At 38.2% G+C, this 27,598-nt stretch overlaps 1 protein-coding gene across 1 annotated transcript in view; it reads left to right on the top strand.

Moving 5' to 3' along the window:
* The window catches only part of LOC105227563 (uncharacterized), a 183,588-nt gene that overhangs the window by 46,988 nt on the left and 109,002 nt on the right, over positions 1 to 27,598 (top strand). The window lies entirely within an intron of this gene.

The following is a 27,598-nucleotide window of genomic DNA, read 5'->3' as shown; positions in this document are numbered from 1 at the left end:
AATATTTTTCCGCTTAAATAAGCTTAGCCAGATTTTTGAATTTAAGGTTCAAATAAAATTTAAAAGTTGCCAGAAGTGTATGCCTCTAGACTATAATACCAGATAATATTTTTTATGGAATCTCTTTTCAATACATAGAACAATCAATAGTCTTCATAGTACTGATCTAATTCAAGACAAAGACATCTTTTATATATGTATAGATATTGATATTATTTGAACAAATTTTGGTCGAACACTTTGCTAATTTTCAGTTTTTGGGTTGCAGTTTTTGATTGTAAATACGAAGGCTGCTATATATATTTCTGGCTTAATAATTAAAATTGGAATATTTATAAACGAAAATTTTTTTTTTTTTCGTTGGATTTGGCTCGTCTTGGAAGACCCACACGGTCGATTGCTGTTTTGTTTCGGGCTCATACGCGTTGACCCATGATTCGTCACCTGTGACGATCTTATAAACGACTTTTGAAGCACCGCTATCGTATTTTTCAGCATTTCTTTACACCAATCCACACGAGCCTTTTTTTGAGCGATTGTCAAATTGAGCGGGATCCAACGAGAACAAACCTTTTTTATGGCCAGGTGTTCATGCAATATCGAATGTATGCAGGTATGCCTCTATCTGAAGCTATGTTCCATGACGGTCTTGCATTATCAGTTCACGTACGGCATCGATGTTTTCTGGCACAACGGCTGTTTTTAAACGACCTTCACGGAATTCGTCTTTGAGCGAGCGTCGGCCACGATTGAATTCATTGTACCAGTTTTTCACAGTGCTATAGGATGGTGCTTCATAGACATACAAAGATTTTAGTTCATCGATGCACTCTTGTCGTGATAATCCACGTCGAAAGATGTGAAAAATAATCACACGAAAATGTTCACGGGTTAATTCCATTTTTTGGCCCTGTAAATAAAACAATTCACGATTAAATGACAAAACGTTCTGAGTGATGTTATGCTAAAAAATGTCAAACTTTCCAATGGAAATGTCAGATTGCACCTGGCAACACTTAGTGTTGCCTAGTCCAGAAATATATATAGCAACCTACGTACAATTTTTCTACAATCTAATGTCAGGTTTTTCCCTAATAATCATCAGTCTTTGGATATATATTCGGTTTATTGAAAAAGTGTCATTGAACTCAATCCATATATTTTCTCGTCGTTTATTTAAGTTTTCTGCATTTTGTGAGTTCCAACGTGAGATTGAAGACTATAAATAAGCTCATTTCACTTTCGATCCTAAATGGAATCGATTTCCTAAAGATGCGTTCCTACTTGTAGTCTATTGGCAAATGGCTCAACTATATATACTCAACAGTTTGTTGACAGTAAAATGTAGAATCAATCATTCGACCAGTGTGGAGCAGCTCATAGTGGATGATTCTTCTTCAATCCCACCCAACACTCAGCATAACCTTTCGAAGCGTCAATCCCGGCATTGTGGTCATTTGTTCAGCTTCAGCACGCTTGGACCATGAACTTTTTCATACATTATTGCTGTATTTGATCCACGTTTCGTCTCCTGTTACCATTCGCTTCAGAACTGGTTCGATTTCATTTCGTTTCAGCAAAGAATCTCAGATGTTATTTCAATCCTTAAATATTTCACAGCCAACTCATGCGGTAGCCAAACATCGAGGTTCTTTTTGTAGCCAGCCTTTTTTAAATAGTTCAAAACTGTTTGATTATGAATGCTAAGATCCTTAGCTGATTATGTAATAGTTCTGCTCAATCTTTTCTATAATTCCATCGATTTTTTTAACGATAGGTTGATCAAAGCGAGGTGCATCTTAAGTATTTGTGAAGGATATTGTAGATTCAGTACAATGGAAGTTAAAGTATTTTATTGTTTGATTGTGTATTGATCCACTGCAAAAATGAATATGATCCTATCAGATCAGTCACCATATCATTTCCCTATATAGACTTGTGTCAAGGGGTCCATAATTGATGTACCTAATTTCTGGTTTCTTATGAGAGAGTCCTCGGATTGAAATTAGTTTAAAAAAGCTTGCCGAAGCACTGACAGTTTCTGTTTTGGTCCCAATATATCAACAAAAACATTTTCTTATACAGTATTGTTAGGGACTTTCTTTTGGTAATAGCATACTTAGGAAAGTGTGCCAGTGTTACTTTCTGTGGACACACTCATTGTGACTTCTTATCGAAACAAGGATAAAGTATTCAGCCAAACCGTGGGAAGAGTATATTAGATAGTCCAGAAAGGTAAATTCCGACCACGCTCCCGAGAATCTAGCGAATAAAAGTTAGAAAGTATTTTTTAATAAAATCAATGAGAAGTAATAGGAGATATTTTCACGTATAGAGTTCAAACTCCACCTGAGGCAAAATCTAATTTCTCTTAATACTACGCTGATTCTTCTAATAATTTCTATAAACCAGTATGGTACTGGGTTCATAATTATAGTTATCATATAAGTTATATTGTGAACATAATAAGCTGCGCAGTTGTGCGATGATTAATATGCATTTATTTAATTGCTTTCAGTTCTGTGGAAATGCAATTGTGCACAACGCACTTCGGCGAAATCGTGAAATTTACCCGAAGGTATGCTAATTCACATTAATGCACACAAACATACGCAAATATTGCAGAGGATATTGCAAAACCGTTCAAGGCACCAGCTGTGTTTGCGGCCTCTCGGCGACTACAACAGCAACAAGGCTGCGCCGCTATCAACTCAAAAGCCAATTTATCCAGACCACAAACAACAAACACATAGAGCGCACAAGGCAGAGGGTTAAATAAATACAAATATGTTTGTGTGTAGCGTGTGTGTGCTTGCATTTAAGCGGATGTTTAAGATCAACACGGCTAATAGCGGAAGTCTTGATTATATGACCTTTGTTGTTCTCCTTAATTACACACACAGACACACAGAGATACATACATATATTGTATAAATGAGCGCTCTGAACTGCGTTCTTCGCCCGCCCACTCGCTTTGGCATTATCTTTTGACTGCACGAGTAACGGTTGTGCTTATAGAATTCGTAGTTTATTGTTTGTGTGTTATTGTTGTATTTTGCATTGTTGTCGCCGTAATTACCATTCAGCTCAAAACGCTGTTTGAAGACAGCAGCTTTGCTTGTATGCCCCAAATCCCCGCCATTTGCGTTTGTGCTCTTGGCGGGCGGCTGATGAAGCGAGGTGTAGCCCGAAATTCAATTGAGCTAATTACCTAATTGGCCTCCCAATGCTCGGTGGCATCTTTAGGGACATATGTTATTTGTTGTTTGTATTTATGTAGATACGCTTGTATATGTGTTTGTTGTTATAATTATAGTAAACTAAATTGCAATCATAGACAATGGCAAGCGGTGGCGCATAAATATGTACACACACATGCGATATACATATTTACTTAGAGATCTGCACACAAGCTCATATAACTTAAATGTACATATATATATATAGCTCACATATTCGAAAACGCAAATTTTTAAAGTGACTACAATTTCTCAAGGATTATTTACGTCTGAAATTTCCCCGAAAAGCTTGTTTTTTCAAGTAAATACCGTGAGTGTAGGTCAGCTTTTGTCAGAATTATAAGACTTGAGCCTATAAGTATTCCCAGAAAAAGTTGCATGTGTCCAAATCCAATTCTTAGACCCATACTTTGATACTTTGTTATTACTAAGACTCACTACCTGAAATATTCCACCTTCTTACGGTCGTATCGCAACTATCGGTCGAGAGTTCGTTGCGTTGGTTGCAGAGATAAAACGTTGTCTACTATTGCCTTTGATGAAGGTACGAGATGGTTGAGAGAGGAGACAATATAGTGACGGAAATTTAGTCACAGTGTTATCACAATGGGCTTCCTAAAGACCTAGGAGCGTCGTCAGGCAGCCACTCTGCCTACTTACCGACCTAAGGTCGTCTAATAATAATTTACAAACTACTAAGCCGAGTATTGCTTTGTCAAAGCTTTAGAGCTTTTACACAAAAATGCTTCTTAGCTTCCACAAAAAATTTAAACCTTTAATATTTACTTGTTAATTTGATTTTATTATATACACTTTTATACCCATAACCAAGAAAATTATTAACTCAATGTATTACTATGTCTACAAATACCAAACTACCAAGCTGCGGAGCTTTGACCACTTAAAGCTTCCGAGCTTTCTCAAAATAGAAAAAAGGTATCATTTTAGTTTAAGTATTAATAAAGAAAATATTTTATTTATAACAAAGAATCAATTCAAATAAATAAGTAATCTCAAATAACTATACGACTATTGTCTTGCCGCGGCACTTGAAGTCATGCTGGAGCTCACATCGCTACATCTAGTGATCAAACAGGTAGCGAAACATGCCATCCCGCTCATGGCAGCAAAGGGTCTCGGCAAAGCGAAGATAATATCGTCTCAATAAATGAAGGCTCTAGGAGAACCTTCTTCCCAAGAACGGCGTAGCGAAGAGGGTTAACTTTAAAAAGAAGTTCAGAGTTATTCTCGGCAGTAAGACGGAATAGAACGATTCCACCGTCGACCTACAACTGAGGGGCAGCACTATCCAGTTTAACTTCATACACCCTCGCTTTTAGTGGAGGAGTGTATGGGAAGACTAAACCGTCTTTCAGGGTGCAACCGGGTACTCCTAATGAGGGTGTCGGGGCATAAAGGGGTAGCCGGCAATGAGCTTGCCAACGAACTAGCCCGCTCTGCGGCAGTGCTCCAAATATGGGGCAAACCCTTTCATTGTAGTGGGATCCTATACTATAAAGGTGCTGCTACGCATGAAGAAGAGAGTGGGTAGAGCACAGCTTTGACAGCTGGCAGCAGGAATGCGCGATACCAAGCTACTTCTGGGAGGTTACAACTTTACAAGGTTTTAGGAAATAATCAACCTCCCCCGAGACAAATTCTGCCTCTTTGTCGCGCTCTATACAGGGCACGGTAGACTCCAGAAGCACTTGTGCAACATGGGCACAGTAGTATCTTGCGCAAACTGCCGGTTCTGCGACACGAAACTCTAGAACATCTGATTCTGGATTGCTTAACAATTTACAAATCCATGTGGACAGGGATCACATCATCTCAGTCGAGCCCAGCAGGCTCCTGAATCTGTTCAGTTTGCTGGCCCTTTGTGACCATATGTGATATAGGGGAGAGCCCAACAGATCATAGGGAGCAGTACAAAACCTTAATTTTCCACTACTTAATCTAACCACTGCTTTCGTTTTATCGATGCTAAAATCTATTTTTGAAAATATTTGATCAAAAGAAGCGATGTTCCTCCAGTTCCGAATAATATTTCCGAGCCTTGCAACAGATGACGGTGACGTATACTCATAAAAAAATACTTTTTAAGATTTATTGCCAAATCAGTCCTTATAAAAACGACACTGCAACCGAACTGATGGACAGAATTAAAATTTTAAAGATCTCTTTTCACGCCACTTCAGAGCCTATCATTCCTCGTATCTAAAGTTTCGTCATTTCATTTTGTTTTATTCCACTTGGTTCGTTCCATTTCATTAACATCTCCTAACCGCTGTGACCGCTCCTCCTATCAGCAGAGCTACAGATAACACCTTTACCGTTAAACACCCTATACAAAGCATTTGCAACTGCTAAAGCGTCTCCTACCGCCGCTGTTTTTTTTTTCTATTGTTGTTGTTGCTAATGGCGCTAGCACAGCTATTGGTTTTTGCAACGCACATAGCGGCGGAGGGTGTTAAAAGCTTTTAGTGAAATTAGTTTCAACTTTCTGACCACGTTTCGTTTTTGATCGTTGGCTTGGTCAGTGTTGCGTTGCGACAGCCACAGCAGTCACACCGACAACAACAACAACAACTGCAACAGCAACAGCAAGTACGAAAGCAAGCAACAGCAGTCGATACTGCTGGCCAAACAGCAACAACTAAGAGTATCTAAACTTTAACATCAACACCAACTCTGCGAAAGCAATTCAAATATCTGGCAGCAGCAACAACACCAGTGGTGAATACGCGTGTAGCTAACGGTGCCTACGAAGGCAGCTTGCTATTTACTAGGGTATGCGCACAATAGCCATGCGGTTTGGCCGTAGCTGCCACATGCGCCGCGACCAGAGCGTTTAGTTTAATTGCCAAAAATTAAGTGATGCATAGAAATTTTTAAAACTGCCTCGCCGAACTTGCCACAAGTGCAGCAGCAACTCCACGCCAAAGCAAAAACAAAAAACAAAACGAAACGAGCTGTTCTAAATATTTTGGCCTTTGTGAAAAATAAAATATCTTCCGTGCCCCTACGGCCTCGCGGTGGCGGAAGTGCACTGAGTTCGTTGGGTTGGACAAATGTTGATTAGAAATTAATGAAAATGTTGCTGTGCTTCACGAAGCCTGACAACACGCGCCCCAACAATTTCTATCTCTATATTTCAGTACAATTTAATATACTCCTGCCACACTTGGCGTTTATTATGAGTTTTTAATAAAAAAAAAATATTTTTTCTTTCATTTTGTGTTCACGGCCGCGCGGACAGCCTGACAGACAATTAGTTATGCTGAGCGGTGCCTTGTAGGCAACGCTGTGTGGCTGGATATAAGGATGTGAAAGTTCAAATGGGCAGGAATATAATTTATTACAAAGCAAATATTAATTTTGGTGACAATCTTTAATACGGTAACGGTTCGAAACACAAATAGCAGTAAGCGCTGATGCTGAGGTATCAAATACAATTATTTTAAATTTTAAGGGAGAAAAATTTTTAAGTTTCATAATTATTAAAATATAAAGGAAGTTGCAATTTTCTGAAGAAGAGCACAAATAAGGCTTCGAGGAGCATTTCAGGATCTACCAAACCTCAATGTATGAATTTACTAGATTTTTGCTTAAAGTTGAAATTTAATGTGAAAATTAATAATAACATGAGGGTCCACTTGAAAGATGGTAAATCGAATGTTTTCAATTTTGCTTTATCTACCAATTTTGCTTAATCTACCAAATTTATTATATATACTTATTAAAGACTGCTTTGGTTGTTATTATCACGAGTCAGAATAGCGAAAATAAATACGCCAAACCAGAAACTAGTTACCAAAAAAAATGTTCGTTGGACGGATGTAAGCATTTAAGCGGAAAAGCAAGGTCTAGTCTCGATTTAACAATGCTGACTATCCAGAAGGTTTTGCTATGTGTTTTATGGGGATGTTATTGAATTTACTATGAACTATTTCCATACAGCCAAACTCTTATTTCGGACTTGCTCTATTAACCAAAGAACCCTCTGAAGTAATCGCTCAGAAATGATCAGCTTTAGCCAATATAAACGGAGTTGATTTCATCAGGTCAACGCCAAACCAACTCGCCAGAAGCTCTAGGAGCTTGGTGGGAAGGCCTTATGCTTCCACCTTACTGCCTGAACCTGAAAGCAAATGATTACTATCTGTTACTGTTCATAGCGAATAAGCATGTTTGTGGAAAATTTTCCTAAGAAAATGTTTTCGAACAAAACGTTGTATATTTAACATAAATCGGATACTTTTAACTATGCTGGACATAACTTTCAACCTTTAAATAGACCTTTGAAACTGGCCTTTCCTTTTTGATAAACTGCATAATTATTTCTGCTGAAAGCTTTTACAGTCTCTTTGTCCAAGTAACCAAAATATAAAATGCTTTGAGGTTTCCTAACTTCGCATCATGAACGGCTTAGTTTTGACGCTTAGAGCCGGCTTGAAAATGCTCACATCAGTCGAATGAAGTAAAGCGATCGAGTCGAAATATTTTTTTGAGGGAAAGAAGGTGCAGAACTTCATTTTTCTTAATATTTCGAAGAAATAACGACAATGCTGCTTATTGTGATATTGTTCCAGTGCGCAGCCACTTGTTGCCAAAGTACGTCAAGGTTTCGGGGAACTAAATCACTACTTGCCAAGACCTTTTGAGTTCTCCCCAAAGGGATGAGGTCCAGTGACTGCGGAAGTCGATCAAGAGTTTAATTTGTTTATCTTGGAACCAACTTTTCGTAACTCTTGAGGTATGTTATTGTCAAAAAGTTGAATTTTCAACAGAGAGGGCTCATTGACTTAAACTTCCTAAGATGTGTTGCTCCAAATTAAGAAAAAAATCAATTAATACCATAGTATCAATGAACCATTACCAAAGTTAAGGGTTGGCCTTACGTGCCTTAATGATAGTGGTTCAGCTTTCCGGCGCCAATCTTCGATTGTGAAATTTTATTCATTTTGTCAAAGTTATCTTCAATTTTGATGGCGCTTTAATAAAGGGGTTTATTATTCTTGGAACGAGCTATTTTCGTAAGATGTTGCGAATTATTTCATAATGATCAGTATCCATTAAGAAAAGGACCCAAAAAGTCTTCAAATATAATGTTGTTGTAGAGGCCTTACACCAATGTCTACAAAATGAAATATTGATACTTTATATATAAAGGCGTTCAAAACTTAATGAAAGAACTAAATACAGGGTGTCCCAAAATTATCGTAAATTTAAATTTAGCGTCATTTATGTACAAAATGTTGACTTCCCTAAACAAGAACAAATCGACAGCTGACAGTTAGGTTTAAAAAAAATGGATAGAACAACATGTCTTTGTTACTGAATGCTTGGCGGCAGTTCGAAAATTTCAAAGAAAATATGGTCGGAATAGTGTTTTAGATTCGTAAACTGTGAAGAGGTTAATTGAAATGGCGGCAAATTTAAAGCTTGCATTAAAGAACTAAGTATATATGAATAGTATTTCCTTTAACTCCAGTTGGAGCGTATTGAAGCAACATTGTTCAACCATGGATAAGTAAACTTATTTTATAAAATTAGAGGGAACCATTGCAAAGCTGATTCAATAACCAACTAAATGGTGCAATTATTGCCAATAAAGCATTCTCGAAATCGACTAACGGCATTTCTTCACGCACTGCTTCTCGAAATTTAACGTTCGCAGTAAATTTGCGCTCAATGAAAACTATTAGCCGAACGATTATGCATAACAAAGCCGCACCAATGGCCCTTTGAACTTTCACTAACACGTATACACATACGCATACCAACACATGAACATATTAACCACTTGTTGGCACATTAGCGCGAGGCCCTTCGCGGATATGATTTCTAAATTGCTTGCAACGCGCCGCAATCAAGTCAAATGTTGCACAGCAAATTAATTAAGAATTAAGAATGACATTGTCAATGTCTGTCAGCATGAAATGCCACCGAAAAACACACATACATACATATGTGTACGTGAGGGCGTTTGTGCGAATGTGTTGTCTGTCTGTTCGACAGCTTGTTTGGCATGTTGCTAAACAAGACGATCGCATTGTTCGCAAACTAATACACAAGTCAGCCGTTCAGCCAGACATACTACATATGTTGTATACATTGTGCGTACAAAAGAGCAGTAGCGCAGTCGCAGTAACCCTGTAGGAAAATTAGCAGCTAACAGAAGTGTGGGAATGCTGGAAAGCGCTTTAATTTTCATATTTATGTAGCCATCTCTGGTGCATTCTCTTAAAATTTATAGTTTTTTCATTGTATCAGAAAAGAGAGCGAGAGTTTTTTTCGTTTGGATCACAGATTTTTTCCTTGGATGACAGTAGGGTTGAAATTTACTCTTTTTGTATTACTGCCACTACTAGGGAGAGGCTAACCTTACTGAGGACACCTGATATTTTTCTATCGATCTTGGACCAAAAGGCCTTTGCGACAGCGTATGTACCGATTCTGTCTCAGCGCTGACCAAGCTTCCGCGAAGCCCATCTATTTAATAGTAGACCACAAGAGGATATGGGAGCACATTTCCGGCGATTCCGTTGTGGCCTGGCACCCATACCAGCGAGATTAGGCAATCTTTTTCCAGCCCTCCACGCACTGTAAATGAGTTCAAGGCTAGTATCGCCGCTCTGATATCTGAATGGATGGTTACTTCTCTGAAGGAGCAAATCCACTGCTACCTTATTGGTTGCAAACTCGGCCTGAAAGACACTGCAATAGTCAGGAATTCTGAAACTGTAGTTGATGGAGAGCTCTCGACAGTAGACTCTTCCACCAACCTCCCCCAATCTTTGACCCATCCCTGAAGAAGTTCACTGCCCCTCTCCTCCAACGGCTTCTTACCACCCACTACCACCGAAGCCACCCAAGCTCGGTTTGGCGACTTCATGATCCAAGTGATCCGGCAGGAAAACAAAGTAAATGAGGATTTTCGAGTGTTCTGACCCATGTTCGTTTAAGAGCTCAGACTGTAATGGCCGCTTTCGCAGCTATACACCTTTCGTCGATATCCACGAGCAAAAGCGTTGAGTGCCATGGTTGGGATGGACCTTAGTGCTCCACACATGCTGATGAGCGCTTTCGAGTTTCTTTGCATATGTGGCCTTTCAAATACTTGCATCCTTTTTTATGCCTCTTTGGGATTTATTTATTGTTTATGTTATTGCGGAGCTTTTGTGCAGCGGAGTTAACATTCTTCCTGTTTTTTTTTTGTCCAAATTCAAACCGAAGCCTTTTCCGAAACTTGAAAATGCATTTCTTAAATCAAAAATCACTTTCATATTTTCCCTACAGGATTGCATTTGAGAGCAAACAATCGCCTGTGCTTTCCAATTAATGCAACAACAAAAGAAGCAACATTAAGCGGGCAGCTAATTGAAAACATACAAATCGGCAGCGGTTGGAGTGACAGTGAAGTCGGTGGCTGAGGAAAGAAGCGCACAAAAATGAAAAAAAAAGTATTTAATTAAAATGCAAAAAAGTGAAAGCAAATTAAAACGGTTTTAATGTGAACGTCAGCCGCAAAGCAGACAGGCGCAGGCAATTGAAGCACAACCGCAGCACTCACGCACGCGCACAGCCAAGCAACACAATGCCTTTGCAACTCTATGTGGTGAAGTTTATTAAAAGGCGAATTTATGAATAAAATGTCTTTCAAGCGCTTACTCAAGCGCGCATAAAAATATGTAGACGCGCAATTATATGGTAGAAAATTATATGTGCTCCAAATACACTAAAACACTAGAGGTGGAATGAGAAGGACTTGGAATCGTTGGAAGTTAGTCGGTTGAAGAGGGGTTGCGCTGTAGTGAAGCAGCAAATCTAGTGCTTGTAAACAATTATATACACATGTGTGTGTGTGCTTAATTATTTAAACCACTTTAATTGCAAGCTCTGCCAGACATGCCCACAGACAGATAAGCAGCATCCACAGCGACGGCAGCGAGTAAGCAAACCAAGCAAAGAAACCAAAAAACAAATAAACAGACAGTGTCATTGTTGTGATGTGGCATTGTCAGGGCGACATCTGGTTGAGTTTGTAGCGAAAATCGCTCGTCTGTCGCAAATGCACGTCATTGAGCTCTGGCTGCTGGTTAAAGGCAGTGGAGTGCATTGTGTTGCGAAGTGGCAGCGGATTTCTTAAATTTAATAGTAAAATACAGATTAAATTCTTAAAATTATTTATTCCCGAGTCTGAAAATAGTGAAAAATCGATTCATAAGCTTTTGATTTATAAAATGATGAATAAATCCAAATTGTTCATCTATATGATCTCTGTTAGCGGCACACTTCAATCATAAATCTAAAAATGTCACTAATAACCAATGCTATCCTGTGCGTTTGGCGGCCTTGATGATCCTTAAAGTCACTGTTGACGTTATATTTTTAAAATTGAAAACCGCAGATTTCCTCAAATATTATATATTTATTCACTCCTGTATGGTTAAGCTGAACATAGTAAATTAATTTTGCCGTGAAGTTTGTAAGACCAGAAGGAAACGTCGAATATCCAGCATGACAAGCTGTGTCCACTTTTCTTCACTAGTTCCACAGTTTTTGAGCTATCAACTTGAAATTTTATATATGTCCTTTTTTACCCATATAAAGGACCTACCCATATCGGATAACCGAAAGCTGCCATACACACTAGCCAATCCAATCATGTTCTTTTAGGGACAACTGCTCATTATTTGACAAGATATATACACCAAAGTACAATAGCTTCGGTGAGGCCGAAGATAACCACAAAACAATGCACGAAACTAATTATTCCTATTCCACTAGTATGTACTGAAAAAATATCAAATAAAATTGAGAATAATACTAAGATTCAACTTATTGAACCAATTATTTTTAGTGAGCAAACTTCAAAACATATTCGAAAACTAATTCAATTTCCATGATTTCATAGAAAATGTAAAACAAATGTTTCAGCTATTCTGTGAGAATGACTTGGAACCAGCAGACAATTTTGAAATTTCCGTCTTTAATATTTTACCGACTTTTATTTGAAAAAAATTAACTAAATGTATATTCCGTTCGATATGTGGAAAGTTAACATGGCTTGGTAACGGTCATCCTTGACGGTTACGGTTACGTTCTTACCGGCATAATTTTTGAAGAAATATGGACCGATATTTCCACCGGATCACAAACTGTACCAAACCGTTGTTTTTTGTGGATGAAATGGTTACTCTCGAATTTCTTCAGGTTGCTCTTCGTGCCAAATGCGACATGTTTACATTCCCATTAAGCCTGAAATGGGCCTCATCGCTGAACAACATTTGACTCGAGAACGCCGGATATTCTTGGTACTTTTCAAGAGCCCATAAAGCTTAGCGATGTCGCTTGGAAAGGTAGAGCGGTTTCAGTTCTTGCACAATCTGTATTTTATACGCTTTCAATTTAAGATCTCGCCGTAAAATGCGAACGACGCCGAATCCACTCTCCACGGTCTTCGTGTACACTCTCGGCCACGGGTGCTATGTTTTCTTCGCTGCGTGCTGGACGTTATATTATTATCTCTTAACTAAATTTATCAGCGTTCGATCTTCTCTTGGTTATCTCGTCAGGAAAATTTATTAAATCAAAAAATTCTAGAAATATGTAACTTCAAAATTTTTGAAAAAAAAAAAACACAAACTTGTTGCATATGTCTGTTTAGGATAATATACGTCTGCAGATTGCCTCACTACTGTAATTCGCAGAGACAATACAAAAGCCAGGAGAAACATATTTCTTTTGGCAAAACTCGTATTATTTATTCAACATAGTTCTCTTAAAGGGAATCATCAAAATGAGCCTCAGTTTCTTTGGTCACCTCTTCATTCGACCAAAAATTTCTTTTGCAATCTTTTGAGATCTGATAACAGAAAATAGTCGCTGGGTTCAGATCTAGAGAGTACAGGGGATGCGGAAGTTATTTGAAGCCCAATTCATGAGTTTCTGATATCACTGTCACTGACACGTGATACGTTGAATTGTCTTGATAAAAACCACTTTCTTTTCCTTTAAATGCGGCTGTTTTTTCAACGGTTCGTCCTTAAAGCGGTCGCTGTTGATGGCTGTACCATTTTCAAGATATTGAATAAAAATTATTCAACGCGCATAAGAAAGTATAGACGCCATAAGCTTGGCAGCCGACTCACATGTTTTTCCACGCTTTGGAGCGGGTTCATTGTGTGCAGTCCACACGGATGACTGTCAATTAGACTTGAACATCACTTATCGATGTAAAAACTTGGGTTCATTCCGCTTAAGTATCTCCAAACTCTGCTCCGAACCATTATCCCTCGTTGTTTTTGGTGAAAAGTAAGCATGAGCGGCACCCATCTTACACTCATACCCTAATATTCGTGAATGATATGATTACACATTAAGTTGATATCTTTAAACTGCCTGCTATCTCAAAGAAATTAATTTTATGGCCATCCAAAATTATTTTGTGGACTTTTTTGATGTTTCTTCGCAGCTCATTTTACCAAGTCTAAACTTAGCATATCGATCTTCGAGGGTTCAGTTTCCGATATATCGTAACCTTAGGCTGCACATATGTACATAAGTGTGCTTTATCTATCAGCAAAATACTCTTTACTGTTATAAAGTTTGTGCGCTTGGGTTATTATGCTTGGCAAGCGTTCCAACAGATGCGAAAATTCTTCGAAGCCTTAAATATTTGTCATTACCACCGTGCCACTGTTCAAAACAATCACTTTCTTTGTTTTCAATTTACAGAGAATTGGAGAATAAAATATGTTTTTAATTTCAATTAAATTTCCTAGCAACGCTGCCATCTATTGGCAATTATGTGCTGAAATGTTTTAATTTTTCACAGTTTTATTGTCGCGTGACACTTTCAGTTGTCAGCGCGCTTAGCTTTCAAGTGCGACACATGTTCATGCCCACATACTTACATGCATGCGGATGTGTGTGTATGCGTGAAGTATGTAAAAGAAAAATTGATTGTCTTCCATGGTGTTTAGGGAAAGTCCCCGTGGAGCCATTTGGCGAATTTGGTTCATTGCCAGCATTGTTTGTCGACTTGATGATGGCATTTATGCGTTTGCTTGAGGGTCGAGTAAGTGCTACTCACCTGCAAATGTACATAGTTATATATACTTGTATATGTATGTACACATATAGCACTCAACGCCCGCCCCTCCCGTGGGTCACTTTGGCCTTCACATTCAAACTCGCTGAAGGAGAGAGTCTCGAGAGATTAAATTGCTACACGCGTCTAAGCGTCAGCTGAACAGCGGAACACTCACGCATACATGCACACATACTAACACATATGTACATACCGTTTAATGCGTTAATCACCGAACATATGCAATGCGATTCGGAGACAAATCCTCATACAAGTAATACATATGTACGAGTATATAAAAATATGTACGTTTTCTTATATGTAAGTGTGCGTGCCCATCTGCAGTCTCATACCATATGCATGTTTCAATGCTATTAGGTGGTACCACCGCGTGTACGCCGGATATTTTGACGTGGCGTGAACATTATTGGTGGCAAGCGACACCTTTTTGCATGCCACAATCATTCTGCCATCGTCACCAGCAACATTCTGTGGCACATAGCTATTCTTATACGCTCGTATGTATTTATTTAATTGCATTTATATCAACTCGCAGTCGTATTGCCGCTCTGCGTCTTGCGTTGTCTCAGCTCTGCTGCTGCTGAAATGTGCTTGTTGGTGGCATGAGTAGGTAATTAAATTGTTGTCTGGCGCATGTCGCATGCCACATATGTATGGTTCGTCAGCGATATGCCACATATGGAAATATTTCTATGTGCATGCTTGTGTTGTTGTCAACCAATGTGCAACACGGTGTTTGTGGGTGTGTGTGTGAGTGGCACATTTGAGATTGTTTTCGCTCGCTGCCTTGATTTTCAACGCATTGCTCGTGTGTGCGTTGATTGAAATGCGAAGTTGAAAGTGTATATCGGGATTGGAAATTATTGCAATTAAATGGGTAGAGGTTATACTTAAATTCAAATTTAAGAAGCATATAAATATACTCGTATACGTATATATTGAAAATACCTTCGGTTAACTTAACTTATTTCATAAAATTGTTCGAAATTTTCTTTCGCTTTCTCGAAAACTTCGGAGGGAATTAGGGCAGAAGCCGCAGAACATTGCACCAAACTCTCAATACCCATGGGAAAATTTCCGAGGATATTTTGAGCAGAAGCCTTTGCAGTGAGTCGGTGCGTAGAGATACATATGTATACCCCTGCAACTATCCCAATGATCCTATAACCATACAAAGTGAAGCGGAACTTAAAGCCATATCTGCATATCAATTGATACTGGTACTGGAGTGTAGAGAACCGTTGAATAGTCTATCGGAACGTAACCAAGTGCACCTTAGCTGGGTGCCCAGCCACAAAGGTATAACCGAATGAACTGGCTGTTGAGCTCGCCCGCTCCGCAGCATCCACTAACATGGTAGGACCTGAACCGTTCATCGCGGTGGTTTCTCATTGCATAAAGGAGCTATTCTGTAAAGAAGAAGGAGAAGGCAGAGAGGTATTAGCAATAACAGTAAGCCATGCGCCATGCCAAGTTGCTAATCTGTGGTTACAACCTAAACAAGTTTAAATATGAAATCAACCTCGCCTGGGACAAACTTAGTCGCATTCTACACCAGCCACTGTAAGCTTAAGAAACAGTTACATAACGTGGGCCTAGCTCCTTGTGTAAGTTACCAGTTCTGTGACAGGTATCCTAAAATTTCAGAACACCTGACGGCATAGCAGAGTGCAGGCGCGTGATAAATATATATTTTTCCAAATAGGGATCACATAGTCTCATTAGCGCCTAGCTGTGCATAGGAACGTATCAATAAGCTGGGGTCGAAGTGGGTCGTTGTGACTTATGAGATCTTAGGTCGCGTTGCAATCCTCATCTATTTATCTTATCTCTTCTTATACATATATATGAACAACTGATTCAATCGGAACTCACAAAAATTATTACTCAACAAAATATTGTCTGTTGGGAATTTCAAAATATTTTCAGTATACAACATTATTGTGAGTTTTTCCAATTAATTTTACATTTTATCAAAATTCATGCTTTCTTTTTATGAATTCCATCACTAATTGCGGCTTCATCCCTTTATCAACAGTGGTCATTGAATCCACCGCATCTAAAAACTTCGTTTTAGTCATTGGGAAGATGTGGTTGCTCTTGTAGCAGCAGAAAAAAGGTCGAGGTGACTGGGGTAAGGATCTTTAGCCGGATAAAATCGAGGTCTGTTCCGGCTTCGTAAGTCTGACTATTGTCAGAACATCAAGCGGTTGTTGGAAGATCTGTGCTGTGCTGTGCTAAACTGAGCTTACTCCAATAAGTCACAAAAAATATACAGAAGAAATCGATAATAGAGAGAGAAGAGTGAGTTTAGTATCAAAACAAATTTAAAAACATGAGAGCAGAACCAACAGAAGAGAGTATAATTTTGTATACAACATATGGGCGTAAAGACTATATTCTTATAGCTGAAAAATTAATACTGCTGTTGAGAATACAGGCAAAACAAATTGTTGAGAATAATTAAATATATTAAATATTAACTTAAATCTAGAATAATGGCATACTTGTTTCAAGGCAGTTGATTTTTCGCAAAAATGCAACTAACTTTTCTTTTGTTTCATAGTTTTCCTTTCTCTTTGACTGACAAAAACGTTTTCGGATCTAAACTTAAAAAGTATTATTACTCTACCCAAAAAAATTGAAGAGCACTCTTCATAGAAACGGATTTAGTCTAAAGTATTTTTATTGAGCAGTTTTCTCCGATTTCAATATACGACATCACCCATATTTCTAAGCAAATTTTAAAGAGGGTAGTACGCGGAACAGTCACAGCTCAAATTTTCTTCCAGTGCATTTTTGTATGTGTATATTTTGCTTGTCAGCTAATTACCGTCGCACACCACTCGGCAATTTGATGCTGCAACATTCCACACTAATGTTGCCAGTCACACTCTGTCGGAAGCAGGGCATTCGCACGCCCAGCCCAGCGACACCAGCAACGTTTACAACACACACGCTTATGCGTACCGCAACTTATGAGGGGAAAAGTGTCAGCACTGAGGTGTGGAATATGTATGTACATATACACATGTGCATGCGATTGTACTTGCACTCGCCGGTGCATGTGCTCATGAGCGTGTAAGTGTTTTGTGCGGTGACACTTTGAATTGTATGACTGACTGGCGCTGCAGGCCGACCAGCACGTGGCACTGGTTGCCACATATGTTGTTGCTATTTTTATATTGCATAATGCGTACGCACTTAATATGCCTACTAGAACAGAGGTTTGTATGAGTGAAGTATGCTTATAAGAATGAGTGAGAGTCTGAAATAAATGCGTGTGTCGGCAAGTTGCAAACAGTTGAAGTGCATGCCACATAGTTAGTGCAGCAAACGAAGGGTGCAATCTGCGTTTGTTGGCATGTGTGTGGCTATAGGGTGATCAGATTCATATATTTTTAGGAAGAGGACATATTACGGAATTTATAACAACAAAGTAAAGAAGGAGCCGCCACTAATTTTCAATTTCTTCAATATACCTTCCAAGTAGAACAAAAGCTAAATATGTATTTATTTTTGTTTAATTCAAAAAAAAAAATATTTTATCATCTGGTCACCCTAATAAATACCAAATTGTGTTGTGACAGCATCCTCTTTGTCGCAACTCCACTGCACTTGATTGTCAAAAATAGTCACAATTCTGATTAGCTCTCACTGCCAAGAAGCTTCACACAACAACATCGTGCACAAATGAACACGTCTTTTCACTCAGCGTCGTGTGTAGATCATAATTCATGCATTTATTGGAGTTGCAGCTATAATTGCCCACAAGCCTGCCCATATGATTGCTGATATGTGCTGTTACTTGCATATATGCTTTGCAAGAGCTCTGTCGGCCAGCTGTGCGGAGCCTTCTGCTTTAGGATCACTCATGCAATTCATGCTGCGTTGAGGAACATTGTGGAGCGTAACTCCGAAATGTCAAGTGAAGAATGACTGATATAGCGAGTAACGAGCGTTGGAGTGTCGTTCTATAAAAAGCGTGACATTAAGTAGGAAAGTAAGAGAACAGGCATAGCAAATACGAACAATTATTTGATAAAATGTTAAAATACGTTAGAAAGAGGAAGCAAATGTTTAGTAAAGAGTGAAGCTAGTGTTCAATAGAAAAATTTACTACCAAAGAGAGAAGCTAAATTTTTTTGCAGCAGAATTTTCTAAAATTACTTAAATTTTCATAGAACCTTTCAACTCAGAGAATTCAAAATTTTCAGAAGAGGTCCAAGTCTGAAGAAAACAGTAGATGAGACGAAACCTTAGCGAAATCCCGCCAATTTGACTGTGTTGGCCTCAGAAGTGCGGGTCGGTATATTGTCAAGTGTAACAAACAGCTTTTCCCGCAATTCGGTTTTTGCAATTCCGTTGCTCTTCTCGAGGTAATCTAGGCCAACCATTGTTAATTGCTGTAAACGGTAGTCCTCACCTTTACGACCGTTTTCTTCAACAATTACCCTTAGATATTGCTCTTTCTCAAAATTACAGTTGAAGCCCCTTGACGCGTTTCCTAAATAAAAATATACGTTTACCCTGGATGTAGAAGTCTTGAAAGACTGTAGGAAGGCGATGGGTGCTCCTTACGAGTATACTTCTTCTTCTTCTTCATCTTCTCCAATGGCGTGGACACCACTTACGCGATTATTGCCGAGTTTACAACAGGCTGTTTTGAACTTTACACATGGCGGGTCACAAACCCAGCATACAAGCCTGGGAAGAGAGCTTTCGCCTTCTCACTTTAGCTCGCCTTCCAGCGAATATTTTTCGGCTACCCAGAGAATACTTGGTCCAAGAACAAGAACTCGTGAGCCATATGTAAAAGAATTGTTTCTGGCCACTCCCAAGGGGATGACGCTCAGAGAACTTTCCTTACTTACGTGAAATTCCATGGCTCCATCCTCGACAACTAAACGTGGATAATATAAATCAACTTATTGGTTTGTTGTTTGCCGCGTAGTTGAGAACACTCAGAAAGAAACGTCGGAGTCCGAGTAAATTTACATATAAATGTGCTACATGACAATTGAGTCGAAATAGCGTCTGCTCGTCCATCTGACCGTCCATCTGTCTACCCGTCTATCTGTATGTATATACGTGAACTAGTTCTTCAGCTTTTGCGATACAGACCTGAGAATTTGCACAACTCCTTTTCTCCCCAATAAGCTGATCTATATCATATCAATCGGAATACATTACTTGTATGGAAAGGTTTTTCAATCGTCCAAATATTTACGAAATTTAGCACCTATTATTACCTAAAGTTTTGTTACAATCTGCTGCAATACATACTGAATGTTTGGAAACAAGTGAGTATTCTTATCTTTATCTTTACCAAATTTAGCGAGGAACTGACCGATCTAAATCAAGTTCATGTATGAAATCTTTTATATTTGAAAGACATGAATAAACTCCCACTAGATATTCTTTGTTTTTCTTGACGATCCTCCCTTATCTTCATTAAAAAACTCCCATTGCAGTCACTTGTTGACACAAAATGATAAAGAACTTTATAAAGTCAAACCTCTAATCAACAAATCTCTGCGGTGGTGCGAAAAAATTAAAGCAACAATGCAGTTAAATCGTCACAAAACTTTGATCTTCCCTTGCCAAGCGAGAATTTTAAATTATTATAACAAAAGTTATGCATAAAATATATTAAATATTGTTATTATGTGAATTTCTGAACGAGATCAAAGCGTCGGAATTCACTCTGCTACCGACTTGGCGTGCATCAGTGCCGCACACGCGCTTTCCTTTGCTTTAAAATCCCTTACATGCAGTTAAAATCCAACGCACACACACACATATATAAACACCGCATACAGCCATATTTATGAGCGCACAAAATATGCCAAGAAATATGCTTAAAACTGCAACTAATTGCGAACGCGTGTTGCATGCCCCATGTAGCGGAAAAGTAGCATGAAAGCAGAAATTATACAAAAATTACGTGTGGCAGCCATAAAGTGCAGCAAATGGCACATAAAAGACAAAACATATTGCGCCATTCGTGGCGACTGCCAAGCGATTGGGAACTTCGGAGACTATCGTTGCAAATTAAGAAATCCAAAATGCTGTTATGTATAGTATACGTCTGTATGTATGTATGTATGTGTGCGTGTGACACAGTTTTTCCGCCAGTTATGCGACTTTTGGCTCGTTTTCCGCTTTTCGAAGGCCTTGAAAATCAGCGAGTTATGCTAATTTGCATTTATCTGCTCGTCATTTTGGAAGTCTTCTCGTTGTGGGGCTACAAAAAGTTGCAAACGCATTTAATTTTCTCTGCTAACGATGTAGAAGTTGGAAATAGAATATGGTCCAAAGGAATTTGTTTTTGTTTATTTGTATACAGGGTCTTTCAGACAATACGGGCGTGTTGCTGATATACGATGGTCATGCTGCTGTTATTGCAACATCAGTAAATGCACTACTAAGCTTTAAAAGAATTTGTGAAAAATTCCTATTTAGAAGTCTTCATCCCTTTCTATTCAAAAATGTTGATAGACTTGCTCTCATCTCGTGAAAATTTGAAAACCGGGGTCCATGGCTACAAGATACTAACAAATTAAAGACTGGAGCTACTGACATTCATCTTTTCGAAATATTAGTGGCAAGTTTTTCGATGCCAGACTAGAACTCGTGGATTAAAATCAAGGCCCTACAAGATCAAGAACAAATTGGGGACTATTTTTTATTTTGGCAGATCCTGAATCTTCAATAACAAGGTGCAGGTTTCTTGACCTCACAGTCACTAGAATTTGATAAGAATTCCACAGTTTAGTTACTCAAATTTCATAATCTGTACAATAACCTTCATATTTGAATGGGAACACCAACACTTCCTTGTTGAAACACTCTTTATTAGAACAACTTATGTATGAAGTCTTTTCACAATTATACATTGTCGCCCCTGCTACCAAATCAAACAACGTTGACATTGTGATAATATTAAAGGCAAATGTCACAATGTGCCCAAAGCGATCACACAAATCCGTTACTAGGACGTATGCTTAACCCTCCAAATCTACAGTTTCGGCAACGATTGTCATACAACTCAAAGTTATATATACATATGTACATACTTATGTTATATAAGTATATACATACATATGTATATGTACTTCAAACATTAATGTATGTACGTAAATTTAGCGTAAATGTTTGTATGAGCTCTCCGAAAATGTCTTATAGCTGCGGGAAGCAGATGTTGGGATCAGCAGCTACAGTTTCATGGACTAATCTGAGCATCATCCATTCTATTGATGGCTAAACACAGAAAGCGTTGCTATGACTTAAAGCCATGCAAACGAGAGTTGCACATGTATGTAATTATATGCTCTTATTTATCTACATAGGCAAATTAGGAGACTTTACAAGCATCATACAGCTACTAGCTTCTTAAAGAGTAAAGGAAACTTCAAATCTTGAGCGGCGTTAAGCTTGCAAAAGCCTCATATCCATAGATGTACATAGTTAAAGGAGACTTACGGAAGTGTGTAATATAAGGAATACCACCAAAATCTTATAAAATTATTATAAAGCGGAGATGTTCGCTTTAGTTATCCTATACCTCGCGTTGTAGGGTCAGATCAAGGTATCCCACACAAGAAAATGATAATAAAGGTACTTGCTTTGAGTAGAATCGAATTTCAGATGAACCTCTCGTTTTTCGCTATTATTTTATTTGTAATAAATACTAAACAAAACTTAATTTTTCCCATCTTTAGTGTTTTTTTCTTTTAAACACGTAATTATCATAGAGTTTCTAAAGATTAAACTCAATTTTCACCGCTTCCTATCCTAACATACGCTTATCCAGAGATAACTCGAAAGCTTTCTTGATGACTTTAGTAACACTACTAACAATCGTGACTGTCCGAAAACCAACTTTTCACTTGACCTCTTTAAACGGACGAGAAAGTAGAAAAGACTACTTCGAATATTTGTTTTCACATATAAGAGTATGATGAATGAAGTCAAAGAACGAGTGCTGCTTTAGCCTATAGAGGCATCCAGAGCACGTGATCGTTTTGAGTTACAGATAGAAAGGAAACAGACTATATCAAAGTATGCCATGCTTTTCCTGACATCCGCTAAGCAATATAGGAGGCTACTGCACTAATAACATCTCAAACTTCTTGATCATTGAGCCGAGTTTCTAAACCTTTATGGTCACGAAATCACTTTTCAGCTAATTAAAGAACTCTAAAATGATTGAATATATTTGCGAGGAAAGTGACTTGCTGAAAGACGTAATGGGCGAACCAAAGACTTGGTTACTTTTAGTACTCTCATTAATATTTATTTAAAAACAAACTGCAAAGCGGTCTTATTATCACAATTATTTCTATATCCTTAGCTAGAACAATTTGTTCAAATTGGCGTTGTCAAACTTTTCGCTTAGATAGAGGTCAATGTAATCGCAAAAATAATGACGACAGCAACTGTAGTCGGATCAGATCTAAATCTTCATCCATTCATCATATTCCTTCTGTTTAAATAGCCTATTAATGAAATTTTGAAGTATAACAGGATAATGATGGATGTATTGTCAGATCGCTACATAATAGAAAGTTGGAGTGAGAAAAATTTATTTTAGACTAAATTTCACATCAAAAGTTGAAATAATTATTAAGGATATAGTGAGTGTTGAAAAGTTATGATATTATCCGTGCTTAGCAAAAATAATTTTTCTGAGGTCAATGGAGATTGTAAAATTATTAAAATAGCTGAATAACGATTGGTTGGGTTTTCCTTCTCTTCCTCTTTTGCCTTTAGGAACTCTTATTGAAGTCATTTGTTGATAAAAAATGTTAACGAATTTTATATTTGATCAGGGAACATATGTAACTACTTATGTCTGATAAACTGCGCCTACCGATGGTATAAGTACAGCAACTTGTGGTCAGATGTCTTTAACCACCTTTTAGCAATTCATTTCCAATACAGAAACATTCGAAATAGCTGTTAAAAGATGTATATAAGCAACATAAGCAATAAAATACAGGTTTAATATATTTTTATTTTCTGACTATCAAAGAATAGAAGCTTCATAACTCATTTTCTATTAAAATTCCTTATATACATCACTGAATCACAAACAGCTGCCCCTGAAATTATTATAGATTTAATACCACATAAATCCTTAAGCGCATTGTTTCATATTTTTCTATTATTTCATATTAATTTCCGCCTTTGTACAACTCAAAATTTTTAGTGCTTTTAATGGTGAATAAAAAATGCATAAAAAAGATTTCCATTTAAGCCTTTAAGTAACTGAAATAAAGACAGATACTTTATGATGACAAAGACAAAAAGAAAAAGTGAAAATAAAAACGCAAAGGCATATATTAGGGTGAGCCCCAAGGTATGCTATCGAATTCGAACTAAAATTATCCAAGCAGAGAAGTAATATCGGAAATAAACGAAGTTTCTACTGGCATCCGATAGAAGGAAGATAGAACAGACTATAGGGCTCTGATTGGACAATTCACAGACTAGTGGCTGCATACGTTTGCATAGTGGGGCTGGCTGAACGAGAGTACTGCAGGAAATATCAATAGCGAGACCACGGTGAAATAATGGAGCATGTCTTGTGCATTCGTCCAGCATTGGAAAGGCTGCGCTTTAAGCATCTCCACCTGGTATCATAAAGGACCAAAATTAGTTTATACGTGACACATTAGCCTACCAAACTAAACAACCTACCTTACGGGAAACTTCGAATGCTCATGGGCTTGTTTTTAAAATTAAGCTAAATATTTTTTCTTTACCACAGGCTTTTTCGCTGTACTCGTCTACTGAATTTGATAGGTTGGCTTTTGGCTCACCCTAATGAAATACATAATAGGTGTATGCATGCATTTCTCTATGATTTTTTTAAAGCTCACAATTCGTTACGCTTACACGCTTATTTGTCCAACTCTTGTCACGGCCAATTGATTAGCGAGTTTCCGACTCTGTGCACAGCCCTTTCTCTGCAAGGCTTATGGGTTTGTTAGCGCTGTGACATGTTCACGTGTCGCTCGTAATTAAAAATGCCACAAAGTATCTAAATATTTATTCCGAGTGGCATACGTGATAACTCACACACACATACATACATACAAACACAGGCGCATGCAAATAGGTGCTGCAGTTGTTGGCTTGACATGAGCTGTCATAACATTCATACCTTATGGTGACGCCACTGACACCGCCGCCGCCTCCTTCACAGCCAGCGCGACACTCGCAGTTGCAGCCTTGGTCTGGCGCACAGTCCTGGTGTCACTCAGCGGTGTGGCGCATCATTCATATTCATTGGCTATGTGTTGCATTTAAATTTGTGTGCAACCGAGCGTGCAGTAACCCCGTCCATCAATGTTTTTATGCCGTCAACCGCACTCGCACTGTCACCCCCGCGCCGCACTCTCCACTTTCCCACTCTCTCTATCATTCTAACGCTCGCGCTCTGCTTTGCGCCCGAGCGCATTGTGCAGTCGTTGCACTCGTTTAGTTATTCATTTAATGTTGGTTTTTATTGTTTTTGTCAGCGTGGTAGTTTTATTTTAGTGCAGCATTTATTATTCTTTCCCGGCTTGTTGCTGTTGTTGTTATAGTTGGCTCGTTTCATGCGCTTTGTTTCCTCCAAACGATTTGCTGTCGTTTGTCATATTTTCAGGTTTGTTTATTGATTGAAGGAGTTTTGTTTATGTATGCATATGAATGCTTGTGGATGTGTGTGTGTTAGTCACAACCCGCACACGAGCTCAGTGACCTCGGCGTGTTGACCTGCCACAAGTGATCGCCTTTTCGCGCTTCCTTTTTTCATCAACAAAACTGTGTTCCTGTCTATTACTGCCGTTGCATATGTGTATGTGGATGCATATGTGTGTGTATATAACGGTTTATTTGTTTACGCTCTTCCGCCGATCTCTTCCTCTCACACCTCTTCGCTCGACCACAAAAATTTAAATGCATCGCCAAACATCTGCAAACATTTGTTGGCTAGTTGTTGCTTATCATGTTGTTATTGCAGTTACAGCACTTTGTTCGTGTGAGTGAGTGTGTTTTGTGCCGTTTTCATTATGTAAACAAGTGCTATGCCACTTAACTTGTGATGTTTGCACACGAGACGTATGGAAATTATGATTTTAATTAGCGGTTTCGCACACATTTTTGTTGCTGGAGTTTTGAAGAAAATTATTCCTATGAAATTTTGGAGATTTATGACTTCAAAAATAAATCTGATCGAATATCGGTAGTAAATTTTAATAATTTCGACTTGTTGTTGGATTTTACATATATGTATCTTTCCATGATGAAAGGCAAATCTTACTGAAGAGAAATGTCAAAATAACGGGAAAATATATGGCTTGGTTTGCTGTCCCTATGGGTCTACTTTTGTAGAGTATGTATGTGTGGAGTTTCTAAATATGTTTTATAAATTTCTATATTTCCTTCAAAACGGAACATTTTTTATTTCTCCTCTGCCTATAACATACTATATACCATTTTATAGCACAACTACATGTAGTTTTCTACAGTAACGATCATACGATATTGTAAAATAATAACCCATTGACGAGAAGAAATGAAGTTCCAGCGAATAAACTCGTGTTGCTGCCACTTCTGAAATATTTAAATTTTGGCTTTAGTTCAAATTATGCTATTACTTGAGGTTATAGACACCAGACCTCATGTAGAGCAAGACTACTCAACCCGTACTTTTACGATTTCAGAAGATTTATACCTCATCGTATATACTTGCATGGTACAAACCTAATATTATTTAAAGAAATGTAACACAAATATGGGGAGGATTATATCTTAGCTAAATTAAAAGCAAAGCTTTGAGGTTTCCTGATCTTTAAAAGTGTATCTCTCTATCCGATACCACTTTGAATGCTTTTACTCAAACATAAAAAATCAGGAAGGGTTTTGCGAATTTTAGAATTGAGTTCTTCAACATACACTACTTGATCAAATTGAAAGGTGTATTTTGATATATTTTTAAAATCTTTAATTATTCTTCCAAATCCGTTTCATCTCCTTGAAAGTAATCTGCTCATAGCACTCGGAAAAATCCTCCGTCGTGATGGCCATCAGAGCCTTCTTCGATTCATCTTCTATATCTTCAATTGAAGCAAAACGGTGTCCTCGAAGTGTTCTTTTGTGTTTGCTGAACAGCCGTAATGCACTAAGAGGTGGTGAGTTATCGTCGTGCAAAAGCCAAGAGTTTTCGGCCCACAATTCTGATCTCTTGAGGCGAATAGCTTCACGTAAATGGCGCATAACGCTCAAATAATTTCGCTTGTTGACAGTTTTTATGATTCGCTTCATTTGTCGTTTTCGTTTTTCTGTATCCAATTCATTGTTTCACCGTTGTGTATTCAGTAAAGTTTTCCATTTCATCATGCTACGCTTCGTTTTGGTAGAACGTTTAAGCCTAAAAATCACTTTCCCAGATAAGGCTCATTTCAGTCTTAATGGCTTCGTCAAAGAACTAAATTTTCACTGTTGGGGAAGAGTTAAATCCTCGTGTGGTTCAGAAAACGTTTGATGCTGATTGTAGTATAGCGGCAGCATACCACCGCCATCAATAGCGATCGTTATAACATAATGTTACCCGACTTTTTCCTCTGGAATTTGTTGAAATCAACACTAACGATCTCTATTTCCAACAAGACGGTGCACCATTTCATGTTTCAGGTGTAAACACTGACTCGTCTCGCGCGACCCTTTAATTTCGAGAAATGGCCCAGTCGAATGGCCGCCCATATCACGGATTTAACGCCTCTAGATTATTTTCTCTGATGATTTGTCAAATCAAAGTTTTATGATAATTAACCAGCAACGATCGAGAAGCTCGCAGACAGAATACAGCGCAGTATAGTGAAAATTGGCGTAAAGGGACTGAGATATGCACACGGTACCACGGTGGCCATTTGGACATCTTGTTCTGGTACAAAATTATCCGTATAACAAAAAACATAATTCATTTTGAAAAAAGTTGAGTGTGTTATTTCGTTTCAACATCACGTGGTTTTTGTTAATGGGCCCATTAGATCAGAGCTATTATAGTAGAATTCATCTTGTCTACGGTTGAAACGGAAGACGAATATACTTTCGCACATTGTTTTAGTTATATCAAGCCATATACATATGTAGAACCAAATGTGAGTATTTTAGTTATCTTGAATTGGACAGAATAATCGAGGCTAATAAATTGTAAGTCAATTCATTGAAACTTTCCGAGAAA

Source organism: Bactrocera dorsalis, chromosome 2, assembly GCF_023373825.1.
Source record: "Bactrocera dorsalis isolate Fly_Bdor chromosome 2, ASM2337382v1, whole genome shotgun sequence".
NCBI lineage: Eukaryota > Metazoa > Arthropoda > Insecta > Diptera > Tephritidae > Bactrocera > Bactrocera dorsalis.
The sequence above is the reverse complement of the archived record's forward strand: the minus strand, read 5'-3'. Positions and strand labels throughout refer to the sequence as shown.